Source organism: Arachis ipaensis, chromosome B3 (genome assembly GCF_059453495.1).
Source record: "Arachis ipaensis isolate K30076 ecotype BB chromosome B3, ASM5945349v1, whole genome shotgun sequence".
NCBI lineage: Eukaryota > Viridiplantae > Streptophyta > Magnoliopsida > Fabales > Fabaceae > Arachis > Arachis ipaensis.
In genome coordinates this window covers 106,604,657-106,618,205 of record NC_142438.1, presented here as the reverse complement: position 1 = coordinate 106,618,205, position 13,549 = coordinate 106,604,657, and the positions used below count along the sequence as shown (strand labels likewise).

The 13,549-nt window shown below is 38.8% G+C and overlaps 1 non-coding gene across 1 annotated transcript; it reads right to left on the bottom strand.

The window, feature by feature from the left end:
* Positions 1–12,690: 12,690 nt before the first annotated feature.
* LOC148571939 (small nucleolar RNA R71) lies at positions 12,691–12,798 on the bottom strand. Its single transcript, XR_015880467.1, has one exon. It is a non-coding gene; the product is annotated as a small nucleolar RNA R71 (small nucleolar RNA).
* Positions 12,799–13,549: the final 751 nt, after the last annotated feature.

Below are 13,549 nucleotides of genomic sequence, written 5' to 3'. Positions count from 1 at the left end.
TCAGAATGGACCATCCTGGATATATTCTATGATGGTTTATCTGAGCTATCAAAAATGTCACTGGACACTTCTGCAGGTGGATCCATTCACCTAAAGAAAACGCCTGCAGAAGCTCAAGAACTCATTGACATGGTTGCTAATAACCAGTTCATGTACACTTCTGAAAGGAATCCTCTGGGTAATGGGACGCCTATGAAGAAGGGAGTTCTTGAAGTTGATACTCTGAATGCCATATTGGCTCAGAATAAAATATTGACTCAGCAAGTCAACATGATTTCTCAGAGTCTGAATGGAATGCAAGCTGCATCCAACAGTACTCAAGAGGCTTCTTATGAAGAAGAAGCTTATGATCCTGAGAACCCTGCAATAGCAGAGGTGAATTACTTAGGTGAACCTTATGGAAACACCTATAACTCATCATGGAGAAATCATCCAAATTTCTCATGGAAGGATCAAAAGGCTCAACAAGGCTTTAATAATGGTGGAAGACACAGGTTTAACAATAATAATCCTTTTCCATCATCCACTCAGCAACAGACAGAGAACTCTGAACAAAATACTTCTAATTTAGCAAACTTAGTCTTTGATCTATCTAAGGCCACTTTAAGTTTCATGAATGAAACAAGGTCTTCCATTAGAAATCTGGAAGCACAAGTGGGCCAGCTGAGCAAAAGGATCACTGAAACCCCTCCTAGTACTCTCCCAAGCAATACAGAAGAGAATCCAAAAGGAGAGTGCAAAGCCATTGACATAAGCATCATGGTCGAACCTGTGAGGAGAGGAGAGGACGTGAATCCCAAGGAGGAAGACCTCCTGGGACGTCCAGTGACCAATAAGGAGCTTCCCTCTGAGGAACCAAAGGAATCTGAGACTCATCTAGAGACAATAGAGATTCCATTGAACCTCCTTATGCCCTTCATGAGCTCTGATGAGTATTCCTCTTCTGAAGAGAATGAGGATGTTACTGAAGAGCAAACTGCCAAGTTTCTTGGTGCAATCATAAAGCTGAATGCCAAATTATTTGGCATTGATACTTGGGAAGTTGAACCTCCCTTGTTCATCAATGAACTAAGTGATCTGGATCAACTAACATTGCCTCAGAAGAGACAGGATCCTGGAAAGTTCATAATACCTTGTACTATAGGCACCATGATCTTTAAGGCTCTGTGTGACCTTGGTTCAGGGATAAACCTCATGCCCCTCTCTGTAATAGAGAAACTGGGAATCTATGGGGTGCAAGCTGCTAAAATCTCATTAGAGATGGCAGACAGCTCAAGAAAACAGGCTTATGGACAAGTAGAGGACGTGTTAGTAAAGGTTGAAGGCCTTTACATCCCTGCTGATTTCATAGTCCTGGATACTGGAAAGGAAGAGGATGAATCCATCATCCTAGGAAGACCTTTCCTGGCCACAGCAAGAGCTGTGATTGATGTTGACAGAGGAGAAATAGCCCTTCAATGGAATAAGGACTCCCTTGTATTTAAAACTCAAGGATCTCCCTCTGCAACCATGGAGAGGAAGCAGAAAAAGCTTCTCTCAAAGCAGAGTCAACCAGAGCCCCCACAGTCAAACTCTAAGTTTGGTGTTGGGAGGCCACAACCAAACTCTAAGTTTGGTGTTGAACTCCCATATCCAAACTCTAAGTTTGGTGTTGGAGAGTCTCAACAAAGCTCTGCACATCTGTGAGGCTCCATGAGAGCCCACTGTCAAGCTATTGACATTAAAGAAGTGCTTGTTGGGAGGCAACCCAATTTCTATTTATCTAACTATATTTTTCTTAGTTATATGTCTTTGTAGGTTCATGATCATGTGGAGTCACAAAATAAATATAAAAATTGAAAACGGAATAAAAAATAGCAGAAGAAAAATCACACCCTAGAGGAGCATCTGTCTGGCGTTCAGCGCCAGAACAGAGCATGGTTCTGGCGCTGAACGCCCAAAATGGGCAGCTTCTGGGCGCTGAACGCCAGAACAGACATGGTTCTGGCGTTCAACGCCAGAAATGGCACACAAATGGGCGTTGAACGCCCAAAATGGCCACCAACCTGGCGCTGAACGCCCAAAGTTGGGTACAAAGGCATTTTTACATGCCTAATGGGTGCAGGGATGTAAATCCTTGAACACCTCAGGATCTGTGGACCCCACAGGATTCCCACCTACCTCCACTCCCATCCACTCCTCCCCATAAACCTACCTCATAAACTCCACCTACCTTCAAAATTCAAAACCAATTTCCCACCCAAACCCACCCATATGGCCGAAACCTTTCCCCCCTCCCTTCCCTATATAAATCCATCCATCCTTCATCAAATTCACACAACACATCCCTCTACACTCCCCTTGGCCGAAACCACATCTCCCTCTCCCTCTCCATATTTCTTCTTCTTCTTCTTCTATTCTTTTGTTTATTGCTTAAGGGCGAGCAATATTCTAAGTTTGGTGTGGTAAAAGCATAAGCTTTTTGTTTTTCCATTACCATTGATGGCACCTAAGACTGGAGAATCCTCTAGAAAGGGGAAGGGGAAGATAAAAGCTTCCACCTCCGAGTCATGGGAGATGGAAAGGTTCATCTCCAAAGCCCATCAAGACCACTTCTATGATGTTGTGGCCAAGAAGAAGGTGATCCCTGAGGTCCCTTTCAAACTCAAAAGAAATGAGTATCCAGAGATCCGACATGAAATTGAAAGAAGAGGATGGGAAGTTCTAACAAATCCCATCCAACAAGTCGGCATCCTAATGGTTCAAGAGTTCTATGCTAATGCATGGATCACCAAGAACCATGATCAAAGTAAGAACCCGGATCCAAAGAACTATGTTACAATGGTTCAGGGGAAATACTTAGATTTTAGTCCAGAGAATGTGAAGTTGGCGTTTAACTTGCCCATGATGCAAGGAGATGAACGCCCCTACACTAGAAGGGTCAACTTTAATCAAAGGTTGGACCAAGTCCTTATGGACATATGCGTGGAAGGAGATCAATGGAAGATTGACTCCAAAGGCAAGCCGGTTCAACTAAGAAGATTGGACCTCAAGCCTGTAGCTAGAGGATGGTTGGAGTTCATTCAATGCTCAATCATTCCCACTAGCAACCGGTCTGAAGTTACTATAGACCGGGCCATCATGATCCATAGCATCATGATTGGAGAAGAGGTGGAAGTTCATGAGATTATACCTCAAGAACTCTACAAGGTGGCTGACAAGTCCTCCACCATGGCAAGGTTAGCCTTTCCTCACCTCATTTGCCACCTACACAATTCGGCTGGGATTGACATAAAGGGAGATATCCTCATTAAAAAGGACAAGCCCATCACTAAGAAAAAGATAGAGCAAGCAAGAGAGCCCATTCATGGAGCTCAAGAGGCGTATGAAGCTTATCACCATGAGATCCCGGAGATGCCTCAAATGCACTTTCCTCCACAAAACTATTGGGAGCAAATCAACACCTCCCTAGGAGAATTGAGTTCCAATATGGACAACTAAGGGTGGAACATCAAGAGCACTCCATCATGCTTCATGAAATAAGAGAAGATCAAAAAGCAATGAGGGAGGAGCAACAAAGACAAGGAAGAGACATAGAAGAGCTCAAGGACATCATTGGTTCCTCAAGAAGGAAACGCCACCATCACTAAGGTGGATTCATTCCTTGTTCTTATTTCTTCTGTTTTTCGTTTTCTATGTTATGTGCCTATCTATGTTTGTGTCTTCATTACATGATCATTAGTAGTTAGTAACTTTGTATTAAAGTTATGAATGTCCTATGAATCCATCACCTCTCTTAAATAAAAACTGTTTTAATTCAAAAGAACAAGAAGTACATGAGTTTTAAATTTATCCTTGAACTTAGTTTAATTATATTGATGTGGTGACAATGCTTCTTGTTTTCTGAATGTATGCTTGAACAGTGCATATGTCTTTTGAAGTTGTTGTTTAAGAATGTTAAATATGTTGGCTCTTGAAAGAATGATGAATAGGAGACATGTTATTTGACAATCTGAAAAATCATAAAAATGATTCTTGAAGCAAGAAAAAGCAGCAAAGAACAAAGCTTGCAGAAAAAAAAAATAGGTGAAAAAAAATAAAATAGAAAGAAAAAGGAAAAGCAAGCAGAAAAAGCCAAAAGCTCTTAAAACCAAGAGGCAAGAGCAAAAAGCCAATAACCCTTAAAACCAAAAGGCAAGGGAAATAAAAAGGATCCCAAGGCTTTGAGCATCAGTGGATAGGAGGGCCTAAAGGAATAAAATCCTGGTCTAAGCGGCTAAACCAAGCTGTCCCTAACCATGTGCTTGTGGCGTGTAGGTGTCAAGTGAAAACTTGAGACTGAGCGGTTAAAGTCAAGGTCCAAAGCAAAAAAAAAAAAAAGAGTGTGCTTAAGAACCCTGGACACCTCTAATTGGGGACTTTAGCAAAGCTGAGTCACAATCTGAAAAGGTTCACCCAAATTATGTGTCTGTGACATTTATGTATCCGGTGGTAATACTGGAAAACAAAGTGCTTAGGGCCACGGCCAAGACTCATAAAGAAGCTGTGTTCAAGAATCATCATACTGAACTAGGAGAATAAATAACACTATCTGAAATCTGAGTTCCTATAGATGCCAATCATTCTGAACCTCAATGGATGAAGTGAGATGCCAAAACTATTCAAAAGGCAAAAAGCTATAAGTCCCGCTCATTTGATTGGAGCTATGTTTCATTGATAGTTTGGAATTTATAGTATATTCTCTTCTTTTTATCCTATTTGATTTTCAGTTTCTTGGGGACAAGCAACAATTTAAGTTTGGTGTTGTGATGAGCGGATAATTTATACGCTTTTTGACATTGTTTTTAGTATGTTTTTAGTAGGATCTAGTTGCTTTTAGGGATGTTTTCATTAGTTTTTATGTTAAATTCACATTTCTGGACTTTACTATGAGTTTGTGTGTTTTTCTGTGATTTCAGGTATTTTCTGGCTGAAATTGAGGGACTTGAGCAGAAATCAGATTCAGAGGTTGAAGAAGGACTGCTGATGCTGTTGGATTCTGACCTCCCTGCACTCAAAGTAGATTTGCTGGAGCTACAAAACTCGAAATGACGCTCTTCCAATTGCGTTGGAAAGTAGACATCCAGGGCTTTCCAGAAATATATAATAGTCTATACTTTGGCCAAGAATAGATGACGTAAACTGGCGTTCAACGCCAGCTCTCTACCCAAATTTGGCGTCCAGCGCCAGAAAAGGAGCCAAAACCAGAGTTGAACGCCCAAACTGGCACAAAAGCTGGCGTTCAACTCCAAGAAGGACCTCTACACGTGCAACACTCAAGCCCGGCCCAAGCACACACCAAGTGGGCCCCGGAAGTGGATTTATGCATCAATTACTTACTCATGTAAACCCTAGTAGCTAGTTTATTATAAATAGGACTTTTTACTAGTCTTTTTGACCATCTCTGGATCCTGGATTGTATTTTGATCCTGTGATCATGTTTTGGGGGCTGGCCATCTCGGCCATGCCTGGACCTTCACTTATGTATTTTCATACGGTAGAGTTTCTACACTCCATAGATTAAGGTGTGGAGCTCTGCTGTTCCTCAAAGATTAATGCAAAGTACTACTGTTTTCTATTCAATTCATCTTGTTTCGCTTCTAAGATATCCATTCGCACCCAAGAACGTGATGAAGGTGATGATTATGTGTGATGCTCATCACCATTCTCCCCTATGAACATGTGCCTGACAAACACTTCCGTTCTACATGAAATAAGCTAGAATGAATATCTCTTAGATCTCTTAACCGGAATCTTCGTGGCGTAAGCTAGAATGATGGCGGCATTCAAGAGAATCCGGAAGGTCTAAACCTTGTCTGTGGTATTCCGAGTAGGATTCAATGCATGAATGACTGTGACGAGCTCCAAACTCGCGATTGCAGGGCGTTAGTGACAGACGCAAAAGGATAGTAAATCCTATTCCAGCATGATCGAGAACCGACAGATGAATAGCCGTGCCGTGACAGGGTGCGTGAGCATATTATTCACTGAGAGGATAAGATGAAGCCATTGACAAGGGTGATGCCTCCAGACGATTAGCCGTGCCGTGACAGGGCATTGGATCATTTTCCCGAGAGATGACCGAAAGTAGCCATTGACAGTGGTGATGTATCACATAAAGCCAGCCATAGAAAGGAGTAAGACTGATTGGATGAAGATAGCAGGAAAGCAGATGTTCAGAGGAACGAAAAGCATCTCCATTCACTTATTTGAAATTCCTACCAATGATTTACATAAGTACCTCTATCCCTATTCTATTATTTATTATTCGAAAACACCATTATCAATTTATATCTGCCTAACTGAGATTTGCAAGGTGACCATAGCTTGCTTCATACCAACAATCTCCGTGGGATTCGACCCTTACTCACGTAAGGTATTACTTGGACGACCCAGTGCACTTGCTGGTTAGTTGTATCGAAGTTGTGAACCATGGTATTGGCACCATGTTCTTTGCGCCATTGCCAGGGAAAGAAAGAGCCAGGAATTTTACATAATTAAAGTGTAATCACGATTACGCGTACCAAGTTGCTCACGTTGCCAGGGATTGTTTGAGCCTGGACATCACAATTTCGTGCACGAAATATCTACCCAAAACTAGCTTATTTCCTAAGAAAATGCATGAAACTACCTTAAAAACAGAAAAAAAAAGGTCAGTGAAACTGGCCAAAATGCCCTGGCATCAGTTCAGCATCTCCTAAATCTTCAACTACTTCTTCCTCTGCAATTATTATGGCTTCCTCCACTTGTTCCAATACAAAGCCATGTTCCTTATTGTCCACCGGAGTTTCTAGTGTCTCCTTCATGCTACGCTCTTCTTTTGATTCTCCTCATGTAGCCATGGGAGTACTTTGAGTGCTCAGATGTTAGGAAGCTAATTGATTTACTACCTCGGTTAAGGCAGTTACAAATTCTAGTACTCCCGTTTCCATCTCTCTTTGCCCTTGAAGAAGAACACCAAGAGTGTTATGTATTGAAGGTTGAGGTGGATATGATGGCTCATTACTTGGGAGGAAAGGTTCATGATAAGAGGGTGGTTCATCATAATAAGAATGTGGTGGTTCATTACTCTCCATCTTTTCCACTTGTTGCACAGCACACTTCAATTCCTTGTTCTCAAGTTGAGATTCTTTAGCCATGAAATCTTCGGGTGCTATTCGGTTTACCGCTCAGTCCAATTGACGCAGGGTTGCTTGAAATTGATCCATTGTTTCCTTGAGACGATCCCTTGACTCTTGTTCTGCTTGGATATCATAAGTAGGACCATAAGGCTCTTGGATTGATGGATATGGATGTGGTGTATATGGAGGTGGTGGTTCTTGGGAGTAATTGGGTTGGAATTGGGGTGGATCTATGTATGGCTCATATGGCTCATAGGGTGGTTGATATGGTGGATAACGGTTAGGATCATGTGATGGTGTTTGGAAGTAGGGGGCTTGTGAGTATGGTGGTTCAAAGCTATGTTGAGGAGGTGGTTCATAGGCATATGATGGGGCTTTTTGGTAACTACAAGTGGGTCCAACATATCTATCATCTTGGTACGCACCTTGATTGCTCCAAGGACTATGTCGATATAGAATTTCTCAATAAAATCCCGTTGCAAGTATAGCTCTACCCAACAACAATCCTCGAGTATCAAATTTAGAAAGAGATTTGGTTGTCACAAGTTCAACCCCAATAAAAGTAACCGAAGTATTCAAACCTCGGGTCGTCTCACAAGGAATGTGCAAACATGTGCATCAACATTGGTTAGAATTCCGGGGTTGCAAGTCATGAACGAGAAATTAAACTAGGAATCTTAATGAGCAAGTAATCTTGAAATACAAGAAACTAATTCAATTGACTAAAGCAAGTTGTAAATAATTCAAACTAATAAAGTAACATCCAATGTGATTCTATTCTAAACTAAACAAGTGACTATAACTAAGACAAGACAATCAAGATTTTTGGGTTTTCAAATATGAATGATAAAAGCAACTCTTGGCTAAGCATGGGAATAATTGAGACCACCATCCTTGTCTCCATATCAAACATTAACAATTATGAGGTACCAACCCACTAAGTCTACTTCTCAAAAGCCTTAAGTACGTATTGTCTACTCCTAGGCTTGAAGTACGTTAAATAGGTTTGATCACATCAACCCATAAGTCCCAACCTATCTACTAATTAGATTAGTAGTGGGTTAGTGTCGATGGGTATTAAATTGGTCACCTAGGGTTCTCAAATCACCAATTCAATGAGACCCAATGACTCAAGGTCACTCAATTCTCTTAGCTTATGCCAAGAGTAAAGAAAACTACTCCATAATCAAAGGAAAGATTTCATCAAACACATGGTAAGCATTAATAAAAGACATTCAAATTGCAATTAAATTGGAACTAACAAGTACCCATTAACAATTATCAACATACAATCACTCAAACAACACAATTTATCATGGAAATCATCAATGCAACACTAACAAATCAAGATCTACAAGATTCATGAAATGGGTATAAAATGACAAATAACAAGGAAACATAAAACTAACACAAGATCTAAACAAAATTATACTAGAGAATTCAAATTAAACAATTAAAACTAGTAATTAACAAGATCCAATTCAAAATTCAACAAAGGAAGATCAAATTAAAGCTAGATCTAGAGAGGAACAAGAGTTTCCCTCTCTAGAAGAACCAAAAACTAGTTAAAATTGTGTCTAAGTGTAAAATGAATGATCCCCCCCTTTTCCCCTAGCATCCTTGGGTCTTTTCCTTGAAGAACAAGCTTGAATTTGACCCTCTTGAGCCTCAGAAATCGCCAGGCACAATTTCCTTTAATGAGGTCACGTGCAGCCTTCCGCGCGTGCACGCCATGCGTGCGTGCGCGCCGATTGCTTTTGTGATCCACGCGTGCGCGCCATGTGATGAGCGGATAATTTATACGCTTTTTGGCATTGTTTTTACATAGTTTTCAGTATAATTTAGTTAGTTTTTAGTATATTTTTATTATTTTTTAAATAAAAATCACATTTTTGGACTTTGCTATGAGTTTGTGTGTTTTTCTGTGATTTCAGGTATTTTCTGGCTGAAATTGAGGGACTTGAGCAAAAATCAGATTCTGAGGTTGAAAAAGGACTGCAGATGCTGCTGGATTCTGACCTTCCTGCACTCGAAGTGGATTTTCTGGAGCTACAGAACTCTAAATGGCGCGCTCTCAATTGTGTTGGAAAGTCGACATCCAGGGCTTTCTAGAAATATATAATAGTTCATACTTTGCTCGAGTTTAGATGACGAAAATTGGAGTTCAACGCCAGTTTCATGCTGCATTCTGGAGTTATATGCCAGAAACAGGTTGCAAAGTGGAGTTAAACGCCAGAAACAGCTTACAAACTGGCGTTCAACTCCAAGAGAAACCTCTACACGTGTAAAGCTCAATGCTCAGCCCAAGCACACACCAAGTGGGCCCCATAAGTGGATTTCTGCATCATTTACTCATTTCTGTAAACCCTAGTAACTAGTTTAGCATAAATAGGACTTTTTACTATTGTATTGAGAGATCTCTTGGAACATCTTTAGTTTCATCTTTAGATCACGTTTGGGGGCTGGCCTCTTAGCCATGCCTGGACCTTCATCACTTATGTATTTTCAACGGTAGAGTTTCTACACACCATAGATTAAGGTGTGGAGCTGTGCTGTTCCTCATGAATTAATACAAAGCACTATTGTTTTTCTATTCAATTCAAGCTTATTCCGATTCTAAGATATTCATTCGCACCTCAATATAAATGTGATGATTGTGACAGTCATCATCATTCCCAACTATGAACGCGTGCCTAACAACCACTTCCGTTCTACCTTAGATTGAATGAGTATCTGTGGGATTGCTTAATCAGAATCTTTGTGGTATAAGTTAGAATCCATAGACAGCCATTCTTGAGATCTGAAAAGTCTAAACCTTGTCTGTGGTATCCCGAGTAGGATCTGGGAAGGGATGGGTGCCACGAGCTTCAAACTCGTGAGTGCTGGGCGTAGTGACAGACGCAAAAGGATCAATGGATCCTATTCCAGTATGATCGAGAACCGACAGATGATTAGCCATTCAATGACAGCGCATTGGACCATTTTCACTGAGAGGACAGGATGTAGCCATTGACAACGGTGACGCCTAACATACAGCTTGCCATAGAAAGGAGTATGAATGATTGGATGAAGACAATAGGAAAGCAGGGGTTCAGGAGGAACGAACGCATCTCTATACGCTTATCTGAAATTCTCACCAATGAATTACATAAGTATCACTATCTTTATATTTTATTTATCTTTTAATTATTAAATCTCTATAATCAATTGAATCCACCTGACTGAGATTTACAAGGTGACCATAGCTTGCTTCAAGCCGACAATCTCCGTGAGATCGACCCTTACTCACGTAAGGTTTATTACTTGGACGACCCAGTGCACTTGCTGGTTAGTTGTGCGAAGTTGTGACAAAGAACTAAGATTATGAACGTGCATATTGAGTTTTTAGCGCTGTTACCAAGGAATGGAACCGTCACGATTTCCGCGCACTAAGTTTTTGGCGCCGTTGCCGGGGATTGTTCGAGTTTGGAGAACTGACGGTTCATCTTGTTGCTCTGATTAGGTAATTTTATTTTAATTTTAAGCTTTTTGTTTTGTTAATTTTATTTTCGAAAAATAAAACCAAAATAATTTTCAAAAAAAAATATATTTCTTCTTTTTCATTTTTTCAAAATAATTTTCGAAAAATCCAAAAAAATTATAAAATCATAAAAGCCAAAAAAATTTTTAATTTGATGTTTTTTGCTTGAATCTTGTGTTAGTTTTTAAGTTTGGTGTCAATTACATGTTTATCTCTTGCATTTTTCGAAAATCCATGCATTGCATTCTTCATGATCTTCAAGTTGTTCTTGGTAAGTCTTCTTGTTTGATCTTTAAAATTTCTTGTTTTGTGTCTTTTCTTGTTTTCCATATGCATTTTCAATTTGTTAGTGTCTAAAGTTTGAAAATTTCTAAGTTTGGTGTCTTGCATGTTTTTCTTTTCTTCAAACTTTTCAAAAATAAGTTCTTGGTGTTCATCTTGACATTCAAAGTGTTCTTGGTGTTCATCTTAACATTCATAGTGTTCTTGCATGCATCATTTGTTTTGATCCAAAATTTTCAGGCATTGAGCCTTTTTGGTGTTTTTCTCTCTCATCATTAAAAATTCAAAAATAAAAAAAAATATCTTTCCCTTTTTCACTCATAAATTTTCGAAAATGTGAGTTGACTTTTTCAAAACTTTTTAAAATCTAGTTGTTTCTCATGAGTCAAATCAAATTTTTAATTTAAAAATTCTATCTTTTTCAAATCTTTTTCAAAAATCAAACCTTTTCCATTTTTCTTTTATGATTTTCGAAAATTCCAAATTGATTTTCAAAATCTTTTTCTTATTTTTATTTCATATTTTCGAATTTAATGCTAACAATTAATGTGATTGATTCAAAATTTTTAAGTTTGTTACTTGCCTAATAAGAAAGGTTCAATCTTTAAACTCTAGAATCATATCTTTTTAGTTTCTTGTTAGACAAGCAATCAACTTTGATTTCAAAAAATCAAATCTTTTCAAATTTCTTTTTTAAATCTTTTTCAAATTAAGTTTCAATCATATCTTTTTCAAAATCAATTTCAAAATCTTTTCTAACTTCTTATCTCTTCAAAATTAATTTTCAAATCTTTTTCAAACTAATCCTATCGTTTTGTTTAATCATATCTTTTTCAAAACTACCTAACTAATTCCCTCTCTAATTTTTGAAAATCACCTTCATCTTTTTCAAAATTCCTTTTTAAATTAACTAATTGTTTTAAATTTAATTTAACTTTATTTAAATTTTTCTTTCTTAATTTTCGAATTCTAATTTTAATTTTAAATTAAAAACAAAAGTATTTTTATTTTAATTTATTTAATTTTCGTAAATTCTTTTCTCTCATCTCCTTCTAATTATTTTATTTATCTACTAACGCTCCTTTTTTTCTTAAAAATTTGAACCCTCTCCATCTTTCTGTGTTCGAATTTTTTTTCTTCTTCTACTCACATAAATGAATCTCTATACTGTGACATAGAGGATTCCATACTTTCTTTTTTTGTTTTCTTCTTTTTCAGATGAGCAGGAACAAGGATAAGAACATTCTTGTTGAAGCTGATCCTGAACCTGAAAGGACTCTGAAGAGGAAGCTAAGGGAAGCTAAAGCACAACTCTCTGGAGAAAATCTGACAGAAATTTTCGAAAAAGAAGGAGACATGGCCGAAAATAACAACAATGCAAGGAAGATGCTTGGTGACTTTACTGCACCTAATTCCAATTTACATGGAAGAAGCATCTCAATCCCTGCCATTGGAACAAACAATTTTGAGCTGAAACCTCAAGTAGTTTCTCTAATGCAACAGAATTGCAAGTTTTATGGACTTCCATCCGAAGATCCTTTTCAGTTCTTAACGGAATTCTTGCAGATCTGTGATACTGTTAAGACCAATGGGGTTGATCCCGAGGTCTACAGGCTTATACTTTTCCCATTTGCTGTAAGAGACAGAGCTAGAATATGGTTGGACTCTCAACCTAAGGATATCCTGAACTCTTGGGATAAGCTGGTCACGGCTTTCTTAGCCAAGTTCTTTCCTCCTCAAAAGCTTAGTAAACTTAGAGTGGATGTTCAAACCTTCAGACAAAAAGAAGGTGAATCCCTCTATGAAGCTTGGGAGAGATACAAGGAACTAACAAAAAAGTGTCCTTCTGACATGCTTTCAGAATGGACCATCCTGGATATATTCTATGATGGTCTGTCTGAATTATCAAAGATGTCATTGGACCATTCTGCAGGTGGATCCATTCACCTAAAGAAAACGCCTGCAGAAGCCCAAGAACTCATTGACATGGTTGCAAATAACCAGTTCATGTACACTTCTGAAAGGAATTCTGTGAGTAATAGGACGCCTCAGAGGAAGGGAGTTCTTGAAATTGATACTCTGAATGCCATATTGGCTCAGAATAAAATATTGACTCAGCAAGTCAATATGATATCTCAGAGTCTGAATGGATTGAAGGAATCATCCAACAGTACTAAAGAGGCATCTTCTGAAGAAGAAGCTTATGATCCTAAGAACCCTATAATAGCAGAGGTGAATTACATGGGTGAACCCTATGGAAACACCTATAATCCCTCATGGAGAAATCATCCAAATTTCTCATGGAAGGATCAACAAAAGCCTCAACAAGGCTTTAATAATGGTGAAAGAAATAGGTTTAGCAATATCAAACCTTTTCCATCATCCACTCAGCAACAGACAGAGAATTCTGAGCAGAATCCATCTAGCTTAGCAAATATAGTCTCTGATCTATCTAAGGCCACTGTGAGTTTCATGAATGAAACAAGGTCCTCCATTAGGAATTTGGAGGCACAAGTGCGCCAGCTGAGTAAAAGAGTCACTGAAACTCCTCCTAGTACTCTCCCAAGCAATACAGAAGAAAATCCAAAGAGAAAGTGCAAGGCCATTG